The sequence below is a fragment of the Camellia sinensis genome, chromosome 3 (assembly GCF_055761805.1).
Source record: "Camellia sinensis isolate YWXY chromosome 3, ASM5576180v1, whole genome shotgun sequence".
Lineage (NCBI taxonomy): Eukaryota > Viridiplantae > Streptophyta > Magnoliopsida > Ericales > Theaceae > Camellia > Camellia sinensis.
In genome coordinates, this window is record NC_138963.1 from 185,092,056 (window position 1) to 185,105,854 (window position 13,799).

Genomic DNA, 13,799 nt, shown 5'->3' on the forward strand with positions numbered 1-13,799 from the left:
AAGAAACCAGAAGCAATTAACAACCATTTTTGAAAACTACTTTTTTTATCATCCCACCCACCAAGTTAAGCAGATAAAATAAAACAGATACTGTTACTGTACCATAAGTCATGTAGTGATGACTTCCAAAAGGTAGACATTACTACATTAGTAGTGTAATGTGAGGTTAGAAGTGATAATCACCAATGAAATGAAAGAATGCAAGCTAATTAATGTCATTTGATCATGATATTTATTGAAAGCAAGCTCCATTTTCAATTCAAAAGGAAGTAATAACATTCATATTTATTTCTAATCGAAACAATTTGATTTCTTGATCAATATAAAAAACATAAGAAACAGTAAGCATTACTCACATATCCAACTCGCCATCCCATCATTCCATAAGCTTTAGAAAACGAAAAAATGTTGACTATGTGATTGCCCTCCATGCACGAGTGTTTGAGGCCATCATACATAAAGTACCTGCACATGTAATTCTTAATACTCCTAAATACCTCTGTATTCTTCCCAGGAACAAATGAAAATATAACCAAGTCATATTCTAGAAAACTGAGCAAACAGTAGAATTAATAGCAAATAACCTTTAAAGTGCAACAGAATGATAAAAGAGTACCCAACCAACAATCCATTTTTTATCCCCCTTTTCGTAAGTAACAAGTCATTTTTAGTGTTTGAACTTTTATATTTTAAATGCAAAATGCATGATGATTATTAGATATACTCCAGTTGCAAACTTCCCATTTCTTGAATAATTTATTATGTACATGATATGATGAATTGGTAGCATGAGACATAGTAACTGTGCTAGATCTTCTATTTATTTTTTGGCCTGAGATCAGTGATGTCAAACCATTGTGTACATAATGACCGGGGACTACACAAAATGGCAGAGAAGCAGCATCCGCAGAGAGAGAGAGAGAGAGAGAGAGAGAGAGAAGAGAAGAAGAAGAAGAAGAAGAAGAAGAAAAAGAAGAAGAAGACTTTCAAACTCTACTGGAGTAAAAGCCTAAAAGGTTATGCATAGTGACATGAGATTCAGGAAAATTATTCCAGTGCTTATTTCAAACTTTAGCAGGGTAAAGTCTACAAGGTTATGCATAATGGCATGAGATTCAGGAAAATTATTCCAGACAATCTATTCTAACACCACATCCATATATAGTTGTACAAAAAAATAGTAATTTTGAAACACATCTAAAACTACTATTTTATGTTGTCCCCTTCAAAACAAAAGGATTCTTCTCTCTGCTGATATTTAAAACTATTATTGTGTCTCTTTTTTTGCTAAGGTTCTTTCCTCTCACCCCCAAAAAAAATTTCTTGCATGTCCCTTATTCTACAGTCCTCACCTCATGTTGATTTTTTTTTTCTTTTCTATTAATAGACAAAAAAAAAAATCTAATCATTTTTACATTATAATTACAAAATTTATTATTACAAGCCAACGGTAGTACTTCTACATTAAGTCATGCCCTGATGCCACATTGGAAGTTCAAAGCTATGATGAATTATGTTACAATAAAAGCTCAGGGGAATGAATTAGAAACTTGCACCCTTGTATCTATAACACAAACCAATAATAAGCTCCAGCACTATTGTATTTATAACATGAAATCGGCAACAAGCTCTATTATGCACTCGTCCTTGATGAAATAATCACATTCACAATAGATATATACATTTCATATTTAACTCATGAATTCAACATCTTTTTGTTATTAAAAAAATTAGCAATATCATTAAACAAGGTAAAACGATTTACATTAGAAAGCAGAATAATAGCAAGTGTTCAGAAATAAGAAAAAATATACTTACTCATATGTACTATCTACAACAAGCCAACATCCTGCATCCCTACAGAGATCTGAAATCCTCTACTCAAAAAAAAAAAGAAAATAAAACACCAAGTTAGGGATTCAATAAAAAATTTTAAGACAAGCAGAGAAAAATAGTTTGCTCAACTCAGTTAGCAACAAGCATCAAGATGGCTCTTTTTTTTTGTTTGTTTTGGTACGTGCTTCAAGATTGGTCCTGATTCCAATAATGAGTGTGCGCGTGTATGTTTATGTATGCATTTATGTACTTATCAAAAAAAAAATGTTTACATATATGCACAGAGAGAGAAAGAGAGAGACCTTGAGAAGAGGCAGTGGAATGTAAGTTCCGGATGGGTTTCCAGGATTAACGACAGTAAACAAGCTTTGGGGTTGGTTTAGTTTCCCGCAAAGTCTTTTCTAGCCAGTCTGAAAAGCAAAATATCTGATAAATGAACAACAAAAAATTATGTGATGTTTTGTTTGATATGCTCTGTACCTTAATTAAATCGAATAAAAATTATTTCTCCAATACTCTCTTACAACAGAGAGTTAAGGGCTTTAATACTTCACCATAGATACACTAGTATATCAAAAACCATTGTAAAAGATGAAAAGAGAAAAACTTTTATAGGAGGGGATGATTCAAATAAAAAGAAAAATGAAATACAAGATATTCAAGTAATGGAAAATCACCAACCCAGTTTTCCATCAAAATTGAAAACAAATTAAATTCAAGATATTAGCATTTCATTTTTTTCTACTAGTCTTTGGGTCCACGATACTATAGTAATTAAAATGGGCTTCCATAAGCATTTTAAAAGTCACCAGCCTGCTCTAGCCACCACCAGATGAAACCACAGGCTTAAGGCAATTAATCAATTCAGGAAAGTGCCCAATTCTAAATATAAACATAATTCATCAATCATAATGTACGTTGCAGAAACACTTCCATCAAATAACAAAATTATATTTTTATACATACAATTTATGTTGTTCAGCAAGAATCTGGCACAGAATACTCAACAAGATTCCTTGAGAAATTGACAAGGAAAAAGAACTATGATATTTTTCAGGTCATGCACAATGCAAACTTCATACCTGCATCGGGATGAAGTGTCTTTGGATTACCAGGACCCACCAGAATGTTAGTAACACCTGTCATCTGGAATGACATGTACACATTGAAGTAGTATGGTGCAAACATAACTACAGAATCCCCAGCATCACACAATGTGAGAACTAAATTCACAAATGCCTGTAATCAGAATGGGTAAAAGCTTTTTTTAGAATTTATGAAGGATGGATGGGTGAAAGCTTCTCTGTTTTAAACTTTGAAAAACTTCATAAGATTAATATTCATCCTATACTAAGCAAACACTGAACATTTAAGTATCAAAACAGACTTTTAAATGAAGGCAAGGAAGGCCATCGCATTAGACATATGTGGAACTTTTCTTTCTTTTCTTTTTTTCAATTTTTTTGGTAAGTATGGAAATCTATTTTTTAATCAAGAAAATTAACAAAAGAAAACAGAATGCAACATTGCAATGTGTAAAGAAAGAATATTGCATAGTATGCAAGCATGTAAACATTTTGTGATCTTCCATACATCGTCATGCCAGATATTACCAATCAGAATAAGACTATAAACACCAGAAGGAAAACGTGGCAACCTTAGGCATATTTATCTGCTTGTTCTTAGGGAAATTATGACTCATAAACACCCAATGTGCATACTACTCAAAAGGTCACAATTTTCTGTTTTAAAGGGCAATGACCTTATTGCGAATTTAAATAAATATGGTTTCCTAAAACTTAGCAAGAAGGACACCAATAAGATAAAAATGCATCTGAAAATAGTGACTACGAGAAACCAAAACAAGTGTAAAAGCCAGCACATATGCATAATGAGGCAATGACGGCTTTATGTTGGCCTTCTCACTCCTCAACATGTTCCCACGTAAATTAAAAACCAACATTGAGAGCACAAATTGACCAGACACATTTGTTATTTTTACTAGGTCAAAATAAAAAAACAAATAGACAGTAGGCATGGTCACCTGATTTGCCCCTGCAGTAACCATCACTGAAGATTTATGTAAGTTGTTTTCTTGACGCAGCTGCAAAACAAAAGAAAATAATTTGATCATAAGAAGCCAGTAGAAAAAATAATATATATATATATATATATATCAGTTGCTCAGTGATACAGCCAAAAAACTGATATCAGATTATGTTGCAGCCTACAGACCCATATACAAGGAACTAAATTAGAATGTGGTATGATAGGGATAGTCTTTTGTATATCAAACTATTCGAACTTCAGGTTTTCTAAATGTGTGTGAAATTTTCTTTTAACAACTAGACATCTAATAAAATGTATTATTTTTAAGACTAATCATGTAAAAACAGATTTCTAGGAGATAGCCCAATTTTTTCTTTTACATTTGGTTGCCAAAATACTCTCTTTATATTTGTTTCGATTAGAAATAAATATGAATGTTATTACTTCCTTTTGAATTGAAAATGGAGCTTGCTTTGAATAAATATCATGATTAAATGACATTAATTAGCTTGCATTCTTTCATTTCATTGGTAATTATCACTTCTAACCTCACATTACACTACAAATGTAGTAATGTCTACCTTTTGGAAGTCATCACTACATGACTCATGGTACAGTAATAGTATCTGTTTTATTTTATTTGCTTAACTTGGTGGGTGGGATGATAAAAAAAAGTGATTTTCAAAAATGGTTGTTAATTGCTTCTGGTTTCTTCCTTTGCCAAAAAATAAATCAATAAATTGAAAGAAAAAAGAGGTTTTCATACTTCTCCATCACCCTATTCTTTCCAAAAAAAATTGCAAGCTATCTAGGAATCGAAATGATAGGTGTTACAATGATATCTTTTAGTTTTTACCATGCTTTGCAATACCAAGACATGTTCCTCAATATTTTGTTTGAGAAATTATATCAGGCACAACAAATACTAGACAACTACTATTCATATGTCCTACTCATATACTTTAACTGATGTTAGCCAACTTAAAGTTGTAACTTATATTTCCTTTGGATTTAATTCATTACAGAGAGCATATTATTGATATCAAAACTGGAAGTAACCCATCAAGTTTGGTTTATTTAGTTCATCAGGTGATTCTACAAGCACAGAGTACTGCTGCATTCATCAAATATACTCACCACAAATACATTGTGTATATATTTCCCAAAAAATCAACCTTCTAGCAAATACATTGTGTATATATTAGGTATGGTTGTGATTATATCAAATCTATAATATATACACAAGGAAAATGCTATAAGTCCCAAATTTTCTACCAAATGAATGACCAAATATCTCACATGGGTGTAGGACCCACAAAAAAGTAGACCTCACACCCATGTGAGACATTTGGTCATTCATTTGGTAGAAAATTTTGTATCCCTAACCCTAACATTACTCTATACAATATATTTCAATAATATATACGATACATTCTCACATTATCTCCCACCAAGAGGGCCCTTTAGCATAGTTTAGGCCTATAGAACCTATCATAAATTTGGCAATCCTGTCTATCTTTCGGTTGCCTGACTTAACTAGTACTAAAGAAAATCAACCTTCCCAAAAGCTATTTACCATGAGATAATTTAGAATTTTTTTTGTCAATTTTTTTTTTTTAAAACTCACTCTTCTAGAGCCAATGACTCTCAACGACTTCAACAAGTCATTTTTTTTATAAGTAATTTTTCCATATTGATATATATCTAAAACACATCTTGAATGATTGAATTCCCAAGAAAATTTTCACTTGTCCAATTATAAACTACAACCATGATGCAAGATATCATTAAGGAATCATCTAAGATTGAAAGAGAGTAACAGGTATACCCAAAGGTTATCCTTAGGTGCAGGGGAGATTCCACCATAAATCTTTTGAATGAACACACCGTGGTGAAAGGATTCTTAATAAATAAATCACTAATGCAAAATAAATAACAAGTGAATCCAAGGAGACATCAAGCAAGTGGACATGCGGAAGTGGTGTAAGCACCAACAATAGATGAAAGTTTAGTGTTTTTGTGAATGTTTCTTCTTGTTGCTATGGTTTGTGCTTAGTGATAAGAACATTAAGCCCTTGTTTGGCATCATCTAAAATAGATATATATATATATATATATACACACATCCAATTTTCGCACAAATCAAACACACACCAACACAAAATCAATTTTCGCACAAATCAAACACACACTGTGACGCCCCAAAATTTGGGGACATCATAATAAGATTTAAAACTTAAAATCAATTTTCTTAATTAAGAATCCTCATCAATGTTGCCACCAAATTTACCATCATCCATTAAATAACAACACCAAAACTAAAAGTTCTTAAATTACAACTCCAGTCAAACTTAAAACTTTGTCTTAGTACACAAATAAAAAATAAAAAAACTAGAGAAAAACTAGAAAACTCAGAAAAATGGTTCGTGGAACTTTGGCACGCTTCAAGCTAATCAGGGTTGAATGTTGCTTTCCAACACCTCGGTGTTTCCTTCGGTTTCTTTGGTACCTAGCATGAAACGCCAGGGCAACGAGGATGCCAATGAGCGACGAGCTCAATAAGATACTACAACCCGAAATAGCCACCCCGATAATAATACCCACAATGAATAATGCGTAGTAACAGAATAACAGGTAGCATTTAATAAGCGTAATAGGAATGCCATCAGTTGAAATAATAACAATAGATAATAAATAAATAAAAATGACAAACAGAGACAGTATTTCATCATAAGGAAAATGCCCACTTTTCTTTTTAAATTTTCATAGATGTAGTTTATCAGATAAGTTTAAGTAACTCCCCGCGGAGCACTATTTCCATTCAACCGCTAAGCAATGGCCACGGGCAATTCTGACTCCCCCTTGGTCAAATATTCAAATGTTACTTACAATAACTACCAATGATGCCCACGCACCAGGGTTACATACCCAAGTCGTGACATCACGGTCTGCCCCAAGGGAACGGTCTATGTTGTGACACCCGCACCACCAACCTTATATCGCCTACACCGATAAGAACCGAAATACCTTCCCGTGCCATGTTAGGGTTCGCAACTCACTTGCGCAAGATTCTAGACCGGGCTCACCCCATCACTTTTACATTTTAATGTATCATTGGTTAAATTTCGTGTCTCTTTACTCGTTGAGATATTCACAATAATTCAACATTTAATTACCAATAATGTTATACCAACTCATTAAAATCCGAACATAAAATATTACACATGTCACACAATAATAACAATTGTACAAAATTTAAATAAACAATTTATTTAAACCATGGTATGAAATAATAATTTAGATACCAAAAAAAAAGAAATAAATCATAATTACACACATGCATGGACTTTTAATCTACAAGATTAGACTAGCACAATATTAAGTAAACCACAATACACCCATACATGGATTACTAATTTATAATATTTGATGAATTAGACCAACACAATAACTGATTTTTATCGAAATAAATAATTGAAGTGATAATCTTAAATCTGTCCAGAAATTTTCAGGTTATACCTTAGGTAATAAAAATTATAAATAAATTATTTATACAGTTCTAAAATTCGTGAAAATGTGCAGAATATTCAATAAATATGTTTAGGTCATTTTTCAGAAAGAATTTCCCAAAAATAAGTTATAAATAAACAATTGAAGAGATAATTTTTTATTCCTCCTTAATCCGTCAAAATTTTCAGAATATATATCTTGCAAATAAAATTATAAATAAATTACTTATAAAACTCTAAATTTCATGTAAATCTACAGAATACTCAATAAACAGGTTATGGTCATTTTTCAGAAAGCATTTTTGAAAATAAATTATAAATAATTCTTAAAAATTCCAAGAGTGTTTATGACACAGATTTATCACATTTTCTTAAATTAATTCCATACTTAAAATTATAAATCAATTCCATGATCTAAAAATTTATTATGAAACTAGACTTCTCAAATTTCATTTTTTGCTTATAAATTATCAGATTTAGTTTAATATAATTTTTTTAATGATTTTTCAAACACATAATAAAATCTGCCTATAACTCCAGATTTGGTTAAAAATCTGTAAAAATTCGTACAAAACTCAATAATTGTTGAAAAAATTTGTGGATGAACTAGACATCATTATCAACAACTTTGTAGAAGAAATCATCTTCAAATTTGGAGTATAAAATTGTCTAAAAATTCGTACAACTTTCTGGCAGATTTAAAGGGCCAAATAACATCTTCAATAATCTTTTTAATGGCATAAACTATACATGCAAGTCCAAATTCCACAATATTATCATGATTTTCAGACTGCCAATATTTGATATACCATCATAAATTTTCATACAATTATAAATAAAATTCTATCTACAACTTTAGACATTTTATCATATGTATATAATTTGAAAATTTCAAATACAAAAAAATTAAGAGGGTTGAGAGGGTTTTCTTACTATGTTAGGTTGATAATGATTCATCGTCCGAATTTGATTTATGATTCTAATTGTAAGATATGACCGTCCTGGCTCCATGATTGTCTTGCTGAAATTTCACATTAATTGAACGCGATCTCACTGTTGATCTCCCATTGGATTCTCTTAGAACTTTTAGTTGTTGATCATCATCTTAGACTTAGAATTTGCAAGATCTAACCCCAAAAATGGATTCTACACGTCGAAAAACTTAAGGGTGGTCAACCCCAAAGTCATAGGACCACTCAATTAACCTAAATGTGCTAGGATGCACCGTAGTACCCTGAGCCGAGAAACACTGGATAAAATTTAGTTCATCTTCTCCAACAGCCACAGCATGCACGAAAGAGAGACCCAGAAATTTAGGGTATGTTTGGTTTGAGTTTGGGAGATGAGTTTTAGAGATTAAAAGTACGAAAAGTTGTTTGGTTTGGTTTTTTTCAAAAGATATTTTGGAAAATTATTTTGAGAGAGAGTTTTGGAAAAAGTGATTGATTTGATGTGTATGAGAGAGAGATTTGTTTGAAAAACTTGTAAACCAAACAAGTTTTGAGAAATTTTTTTAAGAAAATTTGTTTGATTTGATTACTTTTGAAAACTTATTTGTAGAGAATTTTTTCCAAAAAATTTTGGGAAACACAAACCAAACAAAGCCTTAGTTTCAATGTCCCCAGTTCAAATACTTGTATCTTCTTCATCGTAACTCCGTTTTATCTTATTTTTCTGTCATTGGATTCACCTCACGGCCTAGTTTTTGGTTCACTACTCACACGCCTCGTTCCATCTCTTTTTGCATGCCGTCGGATCTCTAAAATTTGACAAAAAATTAGATTTTTTTCCTACCATCTCGGACATTTCTTCAAACCATCTTTCGGACTCCATAACTTTCTTAATTCTCAACGGTTTTACTTCATTCTTTCGCCAATCTCTTCATCTTACTCTGTACTTCATCTTACATGACCTATTTTTCTCAATTCTTCCCAGAATGGATGGTTTTGGCATGCCGAAAGTAAGCCGAAAACCAACTTTTGAAATTCAAAATAAACTTCTCTAACTTTGTTTCTTTCTCCTCCATCTTCCTTCTTTTTCTCTTTCTTCACCTACAACACTTTGTGAATGGTGGTTCTAGATGATAATGGAAATAGGTGATGGTGGTGGTGGCAGTCCGACGGTGCGCCAATGGCGGTGAAGCTCGCGGGTTGGTGGTTCGGATAGTGATAGTATGGGTTGGGGCCATGGCTATGGAGGTCGGGGGAGGAGGAAAAACATAGATAAAGAAGGAGAAAGAGAGTTTTGAGAATGAGAGGTGGAGGGAGAGGGAGCCGAGAGAGACAAAACTGGAAGTGAAGAGAGGTGAGGAAGACTTGGGCTCAATTTATGGGCAAAATGAGGAAGATGAAAAGAAATTAAAAAAAATGAGAAATTGAACACCTGGTGGTATGGAATAGCATGTTCACCACGTTTTCTTTTGTTACAGAGAATGATAGCACGTGGAAGGTAGGAGGTGAGAAAACATGGGGAGCAAACCCATGGTTTTTTATTGGGTTTTTGTACAGAAAATATTACGTTCCAGTATAATTTGATTACAAAAAAATATAGAGAAAAAAATAATAAAAATATCATAAGATTTAGAAATTAATATTGAGTAATAATATAAAGTCAAAAAAATATTTTATTTTATTTTATTTTGAATAAATGTTCAGTATAAAAATATACAGACTATTAAATTCAAAATATTGTGAATAATTATTTACGAAAATTAAAAATATATATTATTTTTATTATATAAAAATACGGGGTTTCACACACACCAACACAAAATCAATTTTCGCACAAATCAAACACACACACACCAACACAAATTCTTGAACTGTTTTATTCTTAATGAAAAGAGTTTTAATGAATTGATGAGCAGGGAGAAACAAACAATAGAAGGCCAGAGAAGAGCAGAGGAAAGCAAAGGAAGGCTATACCTGGATGCCGGAAGGAGAACCAGAGTGACGACGTTGTTGCCGCTGCAAGAGAGACGGTGCTCCAGACGCTGTTGTTGCCGCTGCTATAGACGCTGTTGTTGCCTCTGCAAGAGAGATAGAATGACGACTGGGTGAGAGGGAGGGTCTGCGTGAGCAAGAGCGAGAGAAAAGAAGAGGGTTACCTAGACGCTGTTGTTGTCGCTGCAAGAGAGATAGAGTGACGACTGGGTGAGAGGGAGGGAGAGAGTAATGAGATTAGGGTAGAGTATCGAAGGGAGAGAGCAGTGAGATAGAGGAAGGGTTTTTTTTTTTTTATCCCAACAAATTACAGAGAATTTGGGGATATCGGGAGAGTGGGAGAGGATTTTGGCGCGAATTTAGGAATAACTATTTGCGACGATATTAAGGCCTGTTGCGAGTGAATGAGAAAAAAAAAAAAAAGAAAATTGCGACGGATTGCCAAAAGGGTGTCGCAAAATAAAAATAAAATTTAACCAAAAAATTTTTGCGACGTTTAACATACTGTCGCATATAACCTTGCTTTTTGCCACGGGTTTAGTTTTTCCGTCGCAACAAAAATAATTTCGCGATGTCATTAAGTGCCGTCGCAAAAGCACATTTTTTGCCACGGCACTTAAACCATCGCAAATAGTTCTGTGTCAAATGCCCCTTTTTCTAGTAGTGACAGGATGATTATTAGATGCTTTCAAAGTACCTTCATATGATACTCGATGGTATTATAATTTTGTGTTAGGTGATTGAGAAATATGAAAAAGTATGATGAATGATAATTGGTGAAGGAGTATGGACACGTAATACCTAATAATTTTTCATTTGGTCACATTCATTCCTAGTATACACATATTAAAATTAAATGTACAAAAGAAATTTAATTTTTTAATAATTTTCGAACATATTTTGACGAGAAGGTATCAGATGTGTTTGGTTTGTGTTTTCAAAAACATATTTGTTACGAATTTTTTCAAAAAAATTTCAAAATTACTTCTTTTCTTATTATTTCAAAATTTCAAAAACATGTTTAATTCTCTGTCTTTATTTTATTTTATTTTATAAAATTTATCATACAAAAGTAGTTACTAGAAAAAGTAATATTTTTTTTTTTGTCATTCATAAATTTAGCTGGAGGTTCGTGCCGTCTTTTTTTTTTTTTTTTTTTGGGTCTAGACAAAAAGGTGTTTTTGCTTAAATAGATGAAGAGTGGAATTTCTATGGATTGGAAAGTGGGTCGGGTTTAGAATTTGTATCTGATTGAGTCGCTTATGGTAGCATGACTTAAGATGAAGAGACTCAGGCCTTGTTTGGTAGAGCTGTGAAAATCAACATGAGCTGCTAACCTGTTTGGTGCAGCTGTAGAATTATAAATTTAAGCAACAGAGTAGTATTTGATTAATAAACTATAAAGAACCGTGCTAAAGGCCTCGAAATTGGAGGCGCGAATTTGCCTCGAAAAGTTGTTTTGTCTGTTGTTGTTGTTTTTTTTTTTTTTTTTTTTCTATGTTGGTTTTGTTTTGTTTTTGGTTTTTTTTATTTTTTTTGGAAAGGTTTTTATGTGTATCTTAAAACCTAAACCCTAATAAAAAAATAAATAAATCAACACAGTCCAGCAAATAAAATAAAATAAAATAAAACCAACATAGCCCAACAAATAGAAAAAAAAAAAAACAATTGGGTTGGATTGATTGGGTGATAAAATTGACTGATCAGTTAGACTGCTAGTTAAAATTTGTTAATTTCATATAACTTTGTACGAGTCCTTACTATATTTTTATTTCAAATAAGAAAGACTCAGAAGAAATAAAAACCTAAACCTTAAATTCTAAACTCTAAACCCACCCCTACACATAACCATCCTTTAAAAATAAATAAATAAATAAAATTATAGCAGCCCAATAAATAAATAAATAAATAAAAACAACCAAACTAACACAACCCAACAAATAAAAAAAAAAAATAAAAATAACAACAACAACAACAAAACCAACACAGTTTGAAAAAAAAAAAAAAAAGCGATTCGAGCCATATTCGAGGCCTCAAATTCGAGGCCTCAATCTTTTTCCAACTATAAAATAACTTTTTACTGTGTAATTGTCCTTTTTATCCTTATATGATATAAAATGATTATTTTGTCATTTTTTTCAATTTTAATTTTTAAAAAATTATTTCATTAATAAAATTAATATAATTAAAATTACAAAAGTTAAAATAATTTTTTCCCCTTTTTTAGTATAAATGAATTAGGTCTCAATTGATGGCTTAATTACCAAAAATTAATACTAAAATTAATAATAGTATCAATTAATATACTCTTTTTTTTCATTTTTTCATTACAAATTAATTAGTGTCAATTAATGGCTTAATTAGCATGAATTAATATTAAATTAAAAATAGTATCAATTAGTATCATTTTTTTCAGTTTTTCATTATAAATGAATTAGGTGTCAATTAATGGCTTAATTACCCTCAATTAATACTAAAATTAATAATAGTATCAATTAGTATACTTTTTTTTCATTTTTTCATTACAAATTAATTAGTGTCAATTAATGGCTTGATTAGCATCAATTAATACTAAAATTAAAAATAGTATCAACTAGTATAATTTTTTTTCATTTTTTCATTATAAATGAATTAGGTGTCAATTAATGGCTTAATTACCATCAATTAATTCTGTTTTCATTAATTTTTTTCATTACAATTAATAATATAACAATTGTCATTACAATTAGTATTAATTAGTATCAATTAATATAAAAATTGATACATTTGATAAAATTATTTTATTATAAATTAATTAGTGTCAATTCATGGCTTATTTTTATTTTTTCATTATAAATTATTATTTTCTTTTTTACATTATAAATTAATTAGTGGCAATTAATGACTTTTTGTAATCAATTAATACTAAAATTATTAATTAGTCTTAATTAATATAAAAATACTGAAATTAATACTAAACATACTAAAATTATTAATTTTTGTAATCAATTTTAATAATTAATACTAAAATTATTAATAATGATGGCTTAATTATTATTATTATTATTATTATTTTATTAAAAAATACTAAAATCTGATCGGAGAGAGTTCTCATCGGTGAGAGAGAGAGAGAGGGAGAGAGATCTGATCGGCGACGTGGTGATCGCGACGTGGGAGACGACGACGTAGGTACAGCGGCGACATGGGGGACGACGACAACGAAGGTACAGCGGAGACGTGGCGATCGCGATCGCGAAGAGAGAAGAAGAGAGATTTACCGTGATCTGCCATGCGATCTCTGGTTCATGTTCGCCGGAAATCGCGATCTGGCGATGGCGATCCACCCTTCGAACCCGACGACGAAAAACCCTAGGTTCAGTGCCATGGATATAGCAGAGAGAGAGAGAGATCGCGCGCGATGGAGAGAGAGTGAGTTTGCCGGAAATCGTGATCTGCCACAATCTGGCGATCGCGATCCACCTTC

General features: G+C 31.6%; 1 pseudogene across 1 annotated transcript; it reads right to left on the bottom strand.

Annotated features, from left to right (window-relative positions):
* Nucleotides 1–215: 215 nt before the first annotated feature.
* Nucleotides 216–4,000, bottom strand: LOC114268724 (aromatic aminotransferase ISS1-like; annotated as a pseudogene). The gene is made up of 5 exons (XR_014364979.1): nt 3,881–4,000; nt 2,919–3,075; nt 2,139–2,246; nt 1,819–1,877; nt 216–465 (listed from the first exon to the last, which is right to left on the bottom strand). The product of XR_014364979.1 is annotated as an aromatic aminotransferase ISS1-like (transcript).
* Between the last annotated feature and the right edge of the window lie 9,799 nt (nt 4,001–13,799).